The following is a 15288-nucleotide window of genomic DNA, read 5'->3' on the forward strand; positions in this document are numbered from 1 at the left end:
TAGGAAATAGAGTCCCTTCTCAGAATAAGAGACATAGGGAGTTAACTTCTCCTTCTCTTCAAATGATTGAATTATCATTTTTACCTTGATACAATTTAGTAGTGAAAAGTCATGTAGACATATTTAATTTCAGTGGTGCAGAATGAAATGTTGCAGAAATATTATTTATCCTGCTGGCCCACTTGTGGTCCCTTCTACCAGCTGCTGACAGTGTTTGGGAAAGAGTGTTTCTTATGCTTACAATGTTTTATTAAATTAAAATTATTTTTATTGTATGGTAATATAGATGTGAAAGGACTTTTAGAGGTCTAACTGTCCTCTAATATCAAGGTCATCTTAAATAAGGCTGTTCAAAGCCTTGTCCAGCATTCTGAACCTCTTGATATGGTGCATTGGGTAAAACAAAGAAAAAAAATCAAGCAATATTTACAAGTAAAAAAGAAAACGGAATTATAAAATAATTTTTTTTTCTTGGTTCATAGTCAGATAGTGCATCTGTGTTAGCATGCACTTTGACCATTTCCATAGATTATGTTTTTTGGTTGTAAATGAAAACATTTTTGTATGCAGCCGGCTACTGTGTATGCACTAATTGTCTAAACTGATACGCTATTTACCTCTGTATATCTACATTTTCCATAATCACATAGTTTTTTCATTTTTGCTATGTTTGAGGCTGTTCTTTAGCTCAGCGTTTCAAAAAGAGGGAAAAGACAGGAATTTCTGTCTGGAGTATCTCCTTCAAGTCGGCAATTTTTATAGGAGACAGAGGGGCACAGGCCTTGCTCAAGGCTTCTGCTAGAAAAATGAGGTGCATTGTGAAGAATTTCAGTCTTGACTCCCTAGAAAGGTGTCTAGGGAAATGAAGACTGAACATGTCCAAAACAAAGGAAAGATGATTGTTTTTCCTGTAAAATTCAGATGATTTATGAATAAATCTGTGAACTTTTAAGGTTTTTGAAGAGAAGTCATTCAATAAATCAGAATAAAGAAATGTTTCAAATGGGAACCTTTTGGTTCAGATATGGCTTTGCTTTGCTTTAGATGAGATTAAGAACCTTAAATTCTACTTGTTCTCTTCAGTTGACACTAAATTTTCTTCATTACAACCAATATTCATTATATTTGGACAATGTCTAAGCTGTAATATATAAAAACAGCACAATGCTCCTTATGAGAACTCCCATAATAAAACACATTATTGATCTTCTTCAGCATTACATATGTGCTAATATAAAGGAGCTTAAATTTTTTTTTTCTAGGTTGTTTTCATTTTTGAGCTCATTTTGTTTGAGAAAATTATCTCCTTTTCTGGGTAGCTGTCTAATGACTGTTTCTAGGTGTATCTAGCACACCCTGGTAAGGCACATTTCGAATACAACCCTATCCTGTCTGTAACAATTAGACACAGAACAAACTAGCAGCAAGAATCCCAGCATCAACAAGCTCTATGAAAACTAATTTCTGTATCTGCAATTTGTTCTTCCTTCTAGTGACAAGTGAGCAATGTCCTGTGTGTCCAACCTGTTACCAAGTGTCGCTCAACCAGAATGAAATGCTTGCCTGAGCAGAGAGCACGAGCAATAAAAATCCATCCCTCTTGAGCTGCACTTAACCCTCAACTAAAATTATGTGGGATTTAGGTGGCACATAGGCCTTGTGACCAGTGATGGACTGCAATGCTAAAGGAGCTGAAAAGGCCAGAGTTTTCTGAGGAAAAGTCTCCATGACAACTTTTTTGTTGTAGTTCTTGTTGTTGTAGTTTTTATTTTAATGCTATTTTGTTCCCTGCTGCTTTCACCAGGGAAACAGGACCCATGTAACCACATTGCCTTTTTACTCTTCTGGCATTCTCTCACTACTTACTGGCAGCTCTGAACTCATTAGCCAATTTCTATCAAGTAGTCAGGCATTTGAGTTACAACATGTAAATTACCACAAGTTTCCAGAAAGTCAGTGACAGAGTTTTCTCAGTTTGTGCTTGGTAGCTCATTCTTCTTTCTTCCTCTTTCTCATTTTCTTGCACTCCCAATTAGTAAAACAGCCAGACAACATGCTTAATAGCACAAGTCAGCAAATGCAGATACCTGTAAATTAAGTGTGAGCCTTCCTGTTGATTTGGCAAGCAAGAAGGCAGGAGAGCTGTAGCGGGGTGTAATGTGATTTACATCAGGAAAGGGCACAGTAGGGACACTCTGCAGTGAAGAGCAGCTCCACTGGTTCAGAAAGAACAAGCAAAGATTGAATGAGGAAATTTTCACATTAAAGTGCTGCATCTCCTACCGGAATTGATTGCACCATAATATGCATTCAGAAAAGAGGTTCTTGTTACTGTGTGGGGATTTGGAACACTTGTACAGGATCTGCTGTAAAAACAGATGTGATCTGTGACAGCAGAGTTATGGTATTGGCCTCAGGATGGGTCCTACTTTGTTTTTGTTCTCTGAGCATGATGACCCATGGGTGGCTCCCAAATTGAAGATGGGGCAAAAATTTCCAGTGCCAGCCACTTTACCCATATATTTAATAATCATGAGACAGTGAGAAGCTGAGGATGAGTCACAGCAGTAGAAGCATTGCCATTAGTAAAGAGTTGAAGGGCACTGTGGTGAAAGTGCAGTTTTGGCTCTACATTCTCAACTGTAAAGGATAAGCAGTGAATTCCCCACAATGCTTGCTTGTGCATTTTCACTCCTCAAAGTCCTTGTTCAGAAGATCACCCCCTTTTCAACACATTTTTTCCATCCTCGGTGGAGGGCTTGTTCTTATTTTCCATCAAGTCAAGTAGACTCCAAGCAGACCCTGGGTATGGATTTGTCTGTGAAGGTGCACTCTTCATGCCTGTGAATCAAACACTGCTCCCTTAGTATTCTGAAGCACAAGTGGACTATAATTAAGCTAAACTAAGCTAAGCTCTCTTTTCCTTATGAATCTGGTGAGCTAGCTTAGGACTTTGCAGAAAAAAAAATTACATATATGATGAACCGCTGCTCTTGTGACAAAGCTAACCAGTTTTCTTTGTATCAACTATACAAAAAAAGATGATGGATCTCACTGTTTCAGTTGGATGTTCTATTACTGACAAACAAACCTGTGCTGATAATGAACAGCAACTATATAAGCCCTACAAAAATGAATATATTGCATAATATTCTTTGTGGCTTGATTAAAAGGGCTAAAAATAATTCAATACCTTACACCAAAAATTTATCAGAATTACTACTTTTTAAAAAAAATTCCATCTAGACATTTTTACTGTCCTTTGCACCTTTCCACTCTGTTCCCCATAAACTCAAAATGTAATGTTATATAAATATTTTCAGCAGGTGATGTTCATAACTGCACAAAAGGCTTAGGCATATAGGGCCTTATAACCCTGGAAATATCCACCTGAAGGACCTGAAAATTGTCAGGTTAGCTGCCTGCACAGAGAATGGGGCAATATTTGTGCCCTATATACCAGTGTGCCCCCAAGTATTTCTTTCATTGTATGAGAACTGTATAAAGAGTAGGATGGACAGTCTATAGAGAGACAAAGAATTTAGTCCACCAGAACAGGAAAGATGCTGCATGTTTGAAAGACAGGTAGAAATTCTGGTCCTACAGTATTCAGTAACTCTAAAAATATCCTCCACTCAGTACAACAGCAGAGCTTCCTTTCTCTCAGATTAAAGAAAAGGTTTCAAGTTGCTCAGGTAAAAAGAATTATAGTGATGCTTTCCTAATCAGAGATAAATATCAGCTACTTCTGATCTCCTACATTGTCAGCTAAGTAATGACTCATTTTCTGCATTGTCCTCAGTATGTGAAGGACAACAGGAGAGCAAACCTTATCCACAGGTTCTGGTTACACTTAGGCATTTCCTGCTATCAGAGGCAGGCATTATGAAACACAGTTAGTGCATTCACAAATTAAAAGCTGAAACACAGTCAGCAATTACAAAGGCTGTTGATACACTTGATTGTCCCACAGCATTTCAAGGCTGGATTGCCTTGATTGGCTAAGAAAGGAAAGAGATGTTGTAAGCATGTTTGCAGGTTGGTTTAGTGCCTGAAAACTAGTTCTTCTTGTAAGATATTCTTCTTTTCCCTTTATTTATACACAATTTGCAACTTTTCCCATGACAGGCAGGATCGGTTTTCCAGCGTACTTTTGTGGTCTCACATGCTCTGACTGTCAGCAATTTCCCAGTGCTTGTGGCACACATGCAACCCAGCTCATCCTAATTCAAGTCAGATTAAAAAACAAGTCAGGGTGTCTTCTTTGTCTTGGAACAGGGAGAACTGGAGAGTCTGCATTCATTTTGGTGCTTGGAAAAGTAAAGAAAAGAGATTTATTGGGCAGCTGCTGTAAGGATAGTTACTCAGGGAGCTCTGCCACCCATAAAACGCCTTTAGGCAACACTTCTGGGACCTGAATATGAAATTAGATTTAGGGCTAAAATCCAAGGGAAACCTCTCCATTGCATATGAATGTAGCAGTAGATGTTCCTTGTAGTTATTCTTAAAAAGCTATCCTTAACTGGTTCCCACCTATCCTATGAGTGCTCCTTCTAAGTGGCACAAGCTAAACCTAGGAGGACTATCTGTTTTTTATAATAAATGCTGAGAGTTTAACAATACTTTGACATGTGTTAAACAGTCTGGTTCCACTCCTTCTCACCTCGCTCACTGCCCAGCACTGTGTCCTTGGAAGATACTCTTCCTACATGGGAAGAGAACAGCCCCACAGGCCTACCTGTCTGATCCTTTCACCTTTTGCTCTTGAAATTAGCATGGATGTCATGTTGCCTCCTCAATAACAGTGTTTGATTTCAGTTTTCCCATAGTTTTCCGACATTTAAACTCTGCACTGAGAACTACATATTACATGTATTTTAGGCATCTGGTATGTGCACTGTTATTCTTTTGTCCTATTGCATTTCACTCCTTGGTTTTAATACATACCCTGTATAAGATGATTTGTGCCATGGTTTGATTCATTTCAGAAATTCACAGCAAAATAAGCATACTGCTGAATCCTGTGATGTAAAAGCATGAATGGTTTAACACTGTGACTGAAAGTTCTTGCCTATGCTGCTAGAAACTATTTTATCCTATAAAAAGGACTGTTTTTAAAAGACACAATAATTTCTGAGCCACTGAGCAAGTGGTCCTTCATATACCACCAATTGGAATACATGTTGCTAGCAAGAAAACGGGTTATGATTATTTGTATACAAACATCCATTTATTTTCATCTGGAATAGTAAACAATTATTCAGATAACCAATGGTGAGAGCAAGAAAATTTCCACCCAAATAGCTTTTGTTTTTACTTGATAAGAAAAAGAAAGGCATTTTGATAATGGATGATGTGTTTACTGAAGTAGTTTCCCTGTTTCTTGCTTTAAATGAGGACTTGCGATTAAATAACTTCAGAGGAAGGTATTAGGGAAAAAAAAAAGCTAACAAACATAGTTGAACACTCATTTATTTTGGAAATTCCCAGAATGATCAAATAGGAAGTAATGGCTTTATCCTGAAAGGCTCTGGCTGGTCTTTCTAAGACCTTTGCTATTTCAGGACTGAGCACTGAGATGCATACTTGCACATATATTTGAAGATGATCTTTCCTGACAGAAGCAATAGTCCTGCATAGGTCTAGATTATCTGTTATTTTCCTTCATCTGGAAGAGTCAGGTTTTGCTTCTTATGGTCCTGGGAGCTGGCCATGCAATTTGGTAGTATGACCAGGACAGACTGTGAATCCTGAGCTGCTGCACGTCATTCATAAAGGCAAATTTCTATTTTACCCATTCTTGTTATGCAATTTGAACATATGTGTTTTTTTTCTATGAGGACAACTCACTTAATGGAGGGCTAGTACAGGCCTTATGCAGTATGGAAGGACATTGTTTGAGCTCAACTTGTGTTGGGAGATGAAATTTCATGCAATGTTACTCTCTTGCTGTGCAGGGCTGCAGGGCTGATCGCTGCCAGCCTTCTAATAAGTCAGTCCTCATTCAAGAAAAAGCTGTAAACAACTGTATTCAGAAGAAGAAGAAGAAGAAGGAGAAGAAGAAGCAGCAGCAAAATAAAATGCCACTTGTTTTTTGAAGTTTGGTATTTTCTCAATATCAGTTCAGTATCAGATTATATAAAATGAAGGATCATGCAATAGCAAACCCATGAAAAAACAAGTCAGTAAAATATTTCCTAAAATATGTCCTTTTTCAATGCTTTTCTTATTAAGGTAAGAGTTTCCTTGGGAAAAAGGCCAATAATAATAAAAAAGGTGTTTGTCAAACTTCTGAAAAAAGAAATCTAAGCCTGCCTTCCTTCTGATTTTGATGGCATATATAATTAAGAACAGCAAAAGCTAGGTATTGACAGGAGACTCATTAGAAAAGAAATATGATTAAACCCAAGATTTATTGAAAATGATTCAAAACTTCAGGAAGCTATCTTTAGTGTGTGCAAATTAAGGTCTGCTGTTCTGGTGAATTGACAGGACTGTACCATGCAGCAGAAATACAGAGGCAGAACTCAAAATAGTATCTACCACTGCTCATTCTTACTCTCATTATAACATGGCCTGAGGCCTAGAGGACAACTTCTATATTTCTTTTATTTTTTTTCTTCTCAGTCTATAATGAGCTTTGTAGATTTTTGCTGTAATGAAAGTGTTTGAAATTTATTTGACTGCTACTGTTACAAAAGTCGAAGATCAAAGAATTCAGCATCCACCCAAAATAGGCTTAAAATGCCTTTTTAAAATGGCTTTGAGTATGAAATATAACCCCCATCAGGACCATTGATCCCTTCATGTTTATTGTGGCTAACTGTAAATCATTCACAAACTACCAGATGGTGCTGGATGAGTTTGAGAATCATTATTTTGAGGAGTATTCTGAGTTCTGATTTAATTTCAATCTCATTCCACAATGTTTTTACATTTCCCCTATCACAGTCATGGGCACCCTCCCATGTTAATTTGCAAAATGAATTTTACTGAATACCATCTAATCTTATTGCCATAGTTACAACCAAGAAATCAAAGATTGCTACTCTGAGCTGAAAATAGCTGACTTGATACAAAGAAAGGGACTGATTCTTATGCAAACCTCTATACTCAAATGCAATCTCTTATTCAAAGAACAATGGAAAGTTTGATCTCTGGAAGCACTGACTTCTATCGTATTTTCATTCTAGCAATGATCTGAAAAAAGATAGAATGAAATGCATAAAGATGATGAGACAAAGAGAGCACTGGGTCCAAATTGTTGTCATATGTGTTATTTGCTGATAGGAAAAAGGAAATCAGTAGCAGAAGTACTTATTTTGTTAAAGCTAACAGTTGTTAGCAGCAAAGCTCCTGCTGGCTGGAGCAACAGTCACAAAATCTTTCCCTTAAGTCTACCCTGGAACACACTTTAAAGAAGCAGCAGGAAGGGTCTGTTTGAAGCTAGGGCTTTTGGCATTTGAGCTGTTGCTGTTTGCTGTGCTATCTCTTTATAATTTCAAATAGCACAGGCATTTTTTATGTTATGAATAGAGGATGCAAAATTTTTATCACTTATTACTCCAAATACCCTTGACTCAAATGGGGGAGCTGCTAGAGATATATGGACAAAATGCTCTTTATCTCTGGCATTTGTCCTCCATGCAAGGACTTTCTGCAGAGACTCTCTGTGATAGTCCCAGGGTACAGAGAAAAGATCTTGTGCTTGGGGGAATAGCTAATATGACAGTAGCAACTCCTGAATCCACCATGGATCCTCTCACCCCAACTCTATAAGACACAGCAGACATAAATGAGTTTCATCTGTGCTTGTAAAGTAAACATATCATAGGGGAAAAATATACAATGAAATAAAATAGACGGGAAAAGAGAGGATTTAAAAAAGGAAAATGCAGATAGGAGAATCAAGTCTCTGTCAAAGAAAATAGAGGGAAAGGGGAGAAATCCTAAAGACATACTAAAGTGGTACAGAAAACCAAATAGGAACAAGCACCTGAAGGCAATTAGCATTTCCAGAAAAAGGAGTGTGTAATAAGCATACAGACAGAGCAATGATGGGAAAAACCCCAACCCACCCAAACACTGTAAGAAGGAAAATAGACTTTAAATTGTCCCTACAGAGTTAGAATTTAAAATCTTTCAGCATTTCCATATGTAGGATGCTATGCAATTTTTTTTTTCTGGGTGAAAGAAATCTCATTGAATGAAATAATCTGAAAAATTTATAAAGTATTAAAAGTTCTAATATAGTGCTTTACGCATGAAGGGGAAAGAAAATTTTACACTTAGTCATGAAAACAGATAAGGCTGGAGGAATACAAGCCTTCCAAGAGGACATTACCTCATACAGTCAAGCTCTACTGTTACAACTTCTTTGGTCTTCCACAATACTTCTGGTCTCTCCAATACTCTTGTTTCACTCCTTTCTATTTTTCTCCCAGGCCAACACCAATCCTTTCAATGTTTCACAAACATGGCAGCTGTAACAGAAGATATATTTAAGCTGTGTTTTTTTAATGTAGCTTGATGTCACATATATTAGCAGGGTCTGCACAGCTTAAGCATTAATTTAAATCACATATCTGAACATAAAAGAGTTCATAGAGCATCTCTGCCATGCAGAACTGTCTAATAAACATCTTGCTACAGTTTCCTGTAACATGAGATGTTCGACAACTCGTCGTCCTCAGAGAATGAACAGTAATCATGACTTCAGTCATTCAGCATTTAGGTAGTTGCTCTGCACATATTCCCAGTGCAGAAAGATACAATTCAATCAAATGATAACTTTAACTACCCAGACCCATTGCCACAAGAGGCAGTAAAGTAAAAATTTTCTGTTTGTTAGAAAACCTTTTTTTTTTTGTGCGTGAGTGGTAACACTCCTTGTGTAGAAGACTAGAAGTTAAGGGGAGTAATGTGTCTGTCTCAAATACCAATAGCCAGACAACTGTGGAGCCACACAAGAATTGTTGGGAATAACACTTTGTGAGAAAGAACATGGCTGGAGAAGGGGCTCTATGGAGGCACGGCAGTATTTTTCTGGGACCAATATCCTTGTTCTGAATCCTGGACAAAAGAAGAAGACAGTACAATGCAAGTGCAGGAATGAAGTCAAGCAGTGAGAATGGGCTGTTGGCCACAGGCTGACACACTTAGGGGGATTAAGACCACTAAAGACTCCAAAGCCTTCTGAACAATTTCCATAGAGGTCTAGAAGAATGGATTGCTTATGGTCACTGATTTGCATACAAAGCAAGAAACTTATCTCCAGGATGGTGAAAACTTGTATCTACGAAGGTATTCACATGAAGCCCAGGCATGTATACAGCTCAGGGCTCTGGACACTCCCTCAGCTGGATTGATATTTCTTCCTTTCTTTCTTTTCCCCCCTCTTTAATTAATTTCTCTCTCTTTCCCTCTTCCATTTTGCCCTACCCCTTTATCCAAAACCCATTGCCATCTACTTAAATAGGAGGCCAGGTTCTAAGTTATACCAATTTCTGTGATAAGTGTTCTACTAACTAATAAAACTTTGTAAGCTTTTGCAGATCACTGACTGTTGTTGCACCTTTTAACAGCAAGCATCTCTGAATCTTGGGCACTCCCTTCCCCTTAAGGGTGCAAGGGAACTCAGAGATAATGATCAGAGTGTTTTGAGCAAATATTAAGAACTGTGAGGGCAAATATTTCCTCAGAATTTTTTTTCTGGAGCTACTGCTCTCTGGTAAAACTTAAACCTGTGCAGAGAATACCTGTATCAGAACAGAGGAGAAGTAGGAGTTTAAGACCTTCTCAGTAGTGTTGGTAGAATTTGTACTTGAATTTCCTGGAAGAAACACAAAATAGATCTCCTGGCACACATGTCACTTTGCTCCTCTCTTACGTGTTTTGGCCTGGACTGCCTACTGCCATTAATGCCCTGGAAGGAAAACGTAAATCCCCTGCTCCTCACCAGCAAGCCTTTCCCCTCTGGCAGTAGCCCTCTTTGGAAACAAGCAAACTTCAGAACTGTTCAAGGGTTCAGAAATGAGGTGTCTGGTTTCTCAGCTGACATTCATTGCTCCAAGCAGCAGATATGAGATATCACAGGCCAGCTAGGGCTGGGAGGGGACTCTGGAGGTCCAGACCCTCCTCCAAGCAGAACCAAATTCGAAGATGCACTAGATTGTGCTTGTAGTGCTGTTGTTTCCATGAGATGTTTGGAACCCTCTGCCAGGTATGGACTTTGGGTATGCAGGGTATGGACTTTGTTCAAATGTTTGTTCAAGTGTTTGTTTGAGTGAAAGTTCTTTAGAATTCAGTATTACTGAATCAAATTCTTGCCTGTCATCTGCTGTTCTGATACTTGTGTTTGCTTAAAGGAAAACCTCTTCAGTGAATGTTCGTTTTTGTGGCTTCCTGTGTAAACCAACTGGATATTATTGACTAGGAAATCATTAACCTAAGAGAAGCACTTGGTGGTCTATCAGTATTAGCTAACATTTTCAATATTAGAGACATTTTAGACCCCCTTGAAATTTTGTGTATATGAGTTGCTGTGTATGACTTTTTAGTACATTGACAATAAAAACAGTTAAAAAGCACTATGTGCCAAAAACCTCAAGACAACATTATGTGTAATTACAATTTTGCTCAAGGAGTTTTACCCAGCAGAAACAAAGTGAACAAATGATGGCCATTTCACTGTTTCAGTAGCAATACTTGTGCTCCATTTAGTTTATCTTGAAATTTCATTTCGATTATTGCTAAGGCCTGATACAAGCATTTGTGTAAGAATACAATAATGAGAAGAAGCTTCAGCATGATTCTGGCAGTAAACATTTTGTCATACTACTTCCTTCTGTTTTTTAGTGAACTGGACAAGAAGCTCTGAGTTAATTTCATACATCAATCCACTCTCCCTGGCTAATCTGCTGTGGCGCTAACTTAGTTGATGCACTGGTGAGATGGTAGTCATTTTATTTACATAGATTTTGCATCCAATCATGGTTCTTACTCATTTCAGGGAAGCACTACAGCAAGTGACATTGGCCTGTAATAATGTTCTTTTATTTTGCTTTTTATATAATCAAGTGTCAACCTCCTTTCAGTTCAAAAATTGTCAAGAGTTTTATGTGTATCAGAGATATTTTCTCTGACCTAACAAACAAGGTTCCTGGTAAATGCCTGCGTTTTGAAATGGATACGTTCTTTCCTTACCTTCTGAAATTGAGGTTATTTAACGAGAAGAAAATATCAGAGGCTAGTGAGATGACAAACTTAAGGTCAATTTCTGGTTAAATTTCAAGATGACATGACTGTCTAAGAAGAGAAGGAAGATAACAGTCATAAGATCTACCAGAACAGTCAATTATTTTGCCCACAGAAACACTGAGAAATCAACAAGAACTTTTGGGAGATAGTTGTGGCTTCATGAATACTTGATGTTGGGTTTTTTGAAAGTTAGGGAGTTTTTTATTTCAGAAGGAAGGATAAAAGTACGATTCAGGGGACTTTTTCTCTCATTATGGGACACCTTACTTGGGGATACCTGCCTTACTTCTAGCCCTCCTGCATCCCGTCAAAGTACCCAGACTAACACGTGTTTGTTAATCATATGACGAAAATAGTGAATTACTTTGAGAGGTTTTTAAACTGATCTCATTTTTCTCCTATTTCTTCCTCAGGTGTTCACTGAATTTCTAATTGCAAAAAAAAAAAATTGAAAAAAAAAAAAAAGCTACTCTTATTCTGAAAGAAGTGATTGTGGAAGGCTCTTCTATATAGCAGCACATCTTTCAAGGAGTTGCATATACAAAATGTTTTAAAGAGATGATACAACTGGTTTTCAGTTAAATTTTAGTATTTCCATTCATGCTATATTTTTCTGCTATCACAGTCTTAATAGATAATTAAGGCATACTTTTTAAAGGTGTTGATTTAGTTGCCACTAGTCAAACATAGTAATCTTTTCCATCGTCTGTCAATCAAAACTTTCCAAATACTTTTCTTGTTGTGACTGAATTGTAGATATAAATCTATTTCAAAGAATCTTTGAATCTGCAATAATCATGCTAATACAACTGTTGGAATGTCACCAGGTGGTAAATGCTAAAGAATCTTACCTCAGGTTGATGTACCATTTTTTTTTTCTTTTAATGAATATCAAAGATTTGCTGAATATTTTCTTTACTATCCACTCTGTTCAAGCCATGTCAAGCACACCACGGCACTCCTGTAGATACTAATGACTATATATAAAAAAATAAAAACGATTAAAAAAAGTTTCTAAGTACTTTCAATTGTCTGTGGTACAGTAATTAACGGTTTTGAGAAAAGATGAACAGATGTTTGGGCACTTACCCAGATGCTTATTGATAACCACAGCAGAAAAATTGCTTTTGATTTATATAGGTATTGGATGAGACCTTTAATAAATGCCAATGGAAAATGAATAGCAACTACGTTATTAAGGTTTGCTTTGCTTTCTTTATGTGATAAAAAGGAGATTTTCCTCTGCCAGCAATAGAAATCCAGGCTTATGTGTAGAGTTAGGCACAGGCAGCCCAGACAGTGCTATGCCACCACATGTAGGGACTTCAACAGATGAATATAGTGTTGCCAAAAACATACATCTGCCCAAAGTGAGAGAGCATGTTAAACAGAATACATCCACAGCAGTGAAATGCTGATGAGAAGGAATCTGTGTTGAAACAGCTTTTCACAGGACAATGGAAAGTGAGAAGTAATTTCATGAAGCCACTTCTACTTGCAGTGACATATCCCAGCTCTGCTGCTGTATTACCTACTTCCTGCAAATATGTTTTTACTGCAGTCCTTCCACAGTGAAAGAGAAAGGTCACACAAGGCACTGAACTCCTTTTATGCTATTAGTTCTTCTGTGGAGATGTAGCAGAGCAAAACAGATCAAAATACATGAACAGGAGTGTTTGAAGGGTGCAAGGTGAACTCAGGAGAGAGCAGGTGATGGCTGCACCAAGCACATTAGAAAACTTGTGTTTGTGCAGTTGACATCCCCCCATAGTCAGAAACAAATTTTTCAGGATTTTGTATTGCTTTACTCAGAAGAGATGATGAATTATTTGAACCATAGAGTGACTTCAAAGTGGTGACAAAACTTTGAAAGAGATCTTGATCCTCAAGATTTTAGTCAGTCTCTATTAAAACAGATCAAGGGACAGTTTTGTCCTAAACATTCTCTGGTGCATCTAACATTTATCATCACCAACAGGAGACATACACTGTTAGATGGACCTTTGGGCTGATTTGATATGACAAATGGTGTCCTTTTGCATATCTGTACCGAATAGGAGGTTAGGTGAAAAAAAGGAAGATACCATGTCTGTAAGAGAGCTAAATGAAAATTAAATTAAAAAATCATTCTTTCATGACTCGTTTTCATTTCCAAAGGAATTTGACTCAACTATGTTTATAATTTTGTGTATCTAACACACATACTGAAACATTTGTGAGAAATCTAAGTACATTTACTAAAAAAAAGTCAAATATCACTCTGGCTTTTCATACATGGAAAATCGGATACAGGAAACTACCTGCAGAACTGTTTCAAATTCTGACAGAGCAAAGTGCATGCACTTTGACCTGCTGGTTAATAAGAATGCTGCAATTCATTTTTGATCAGCTAAAAATCATCAATACCTCTTGTCATCAACAATGGCAACAAAGTTTCTCTGATTCTCTTACTGATTCTAATGTACATGTACTGAATTGAGATTTTCTGCTTTAAAATATACTTATGCACTGGATTGAGACAATATATCACACTTTTTATACAGCAATCAAACTAATTTCTGACACAGAAATGAAGATAAGGAGGTGTTCACTAGGGTAAATATTGAAATCTATAAAGAGATTTACTGATACAATTAAATACAATTTAAGTGATAAAGGCTGCCATTTACTGTCAGTAAAAGTTCTTTTCAATAATTCTGCTGGATGCAGAAGAACTTTTTGCTTGAAAGTATACATTCCAGGTGGCTGTAATGTTCAAAAAGATGTAGGACACTCGAGATGTTCATATGCATGTTCCTTATTTAGATAAAAGGAAGAGTGTTGATATTGACTTGTCCTACTAGTCTACAGGAAGTATGAGGGTGTAAACTCAGAACTGTTAGCCATGCAGAATCAGTACCCTTTGCCTTTTGGTGACTGTTTATAGATTTTGAGCACTGTAAAAGCAAGTCACGCAGGTAGTGAAGTGCAATGTTTGGAAGACAATGTCACAAAGAGACTGTCGCTAATAGATGAAGCTGGCTAAGGTTTTGTATAATACTGGGACAGTAGTTAAAACAATCATTTGTTGTTTCTCTGATGACTCAATGGTAATGTTGAAGGAATGAATGAAGTCATGTGCCACTTGGACAAGTGTTCTGGCAGGTAATTCACCCAAAGAAAAAAGCACTTTTTTGTTGGATGAGGGGAATACTTCACTGACCAGTGGAGGTACAAGCAGGTTATTGATGATGGCACTGAGGTGGTCCTGGGAAAGTCTGAGAGGCAAATAGTGTTTTTTTTTTTTATGTTACCATATGATTCAGAAGCTTGTCTCATTAGGAGGAAACTGTTTTAAGCTTCATAACAATTGTCTTTCAGAAATCCTGCTGACTGGTCCAAGTGTCAGAGGGTATCTTATTTCTCTTAAGCATTACTGTACCTTTGTAGCAAAGAGATTAGGAAATCCAGTCCTTTCTATTGCTCTAACATGGGTACTCAGTTTTGTATTTTTTAATCCGAGGTTTTTTTTCACTGTGATTTTTACAATAAAGAATTTGATGCTCCATGATGTGAAGAATGACTCCTTTGTCTCTTTCCCCCTGTTTTGTTCTTGGGCTGAGCTACTCAAATGTGCTTTCATATGTTGACAAACTCAAGGGTTTGATGACTTAAAAAAGTAAAAAAGAAGGAATGGGCTGATAAACATTGATTACAGTGTAAAATCAAGAGATAGAATTTAATTTAAATGTTCCTTCACTACAGATTCTTGGGAAATACTGCTGTTCATAATGAATTTGTTTAGTATTCATGGGATGTGACATACATTTCCATAGATTATGGCCTGGTGAGATATAGCCTCACTTAAATGTTGGCTATTTCTACTGAGTGAATTTAAGTAAACAGTTTTATCAAATGGTGAATTCCATCTATTGCCAAGTATTCAGAGTACAATTTTTATGCTTGACTAATCAGATATTTATCTCTTCTCTGCTACAGTAGTGACTGACCTCCTGCATAAACATGTGTAATTTATCTCGGGATTACAGC

The 15288-nt window shown here is 37.3% G+C and overlaps 1 long non-coding RNA gene across 1 annotated transcript in view; it reads right to left on the reverse strand.

Annotated features, from left to right (window-relative positions):
• LOC148219727 (uncharacterized) overlaps positions 1-15288 on the reverse strand; it is a 177967-nt gene that overhangs the window by 80715 nt on the left and 81964 nt on the right. Inside the window, exon 2 of the long non-coding RNA XR_015799647.1 lies at positions 8345-8483. This is a non-coding gene — a long non-coding RNA (uncharacterized LOC148219727). The remainder of the gene's footprint in view (positions 1-8344; positions 8484-15288) is intronic.

This window comes from Sturnus vulgaris, chromosome Z, assembly GCF_052056855.1.
Source record: "Sturnus vulgaris isolate bStuVul1 chromosome Z, bStuVul1.hap1, whole genome shotgun sequence".
Lineage (NCBI taxonomy): Eukaryota > Metazoa > Chordata > Aves > Passeriformes > Sturnidae > Sturnus > Sturnus vulgaris.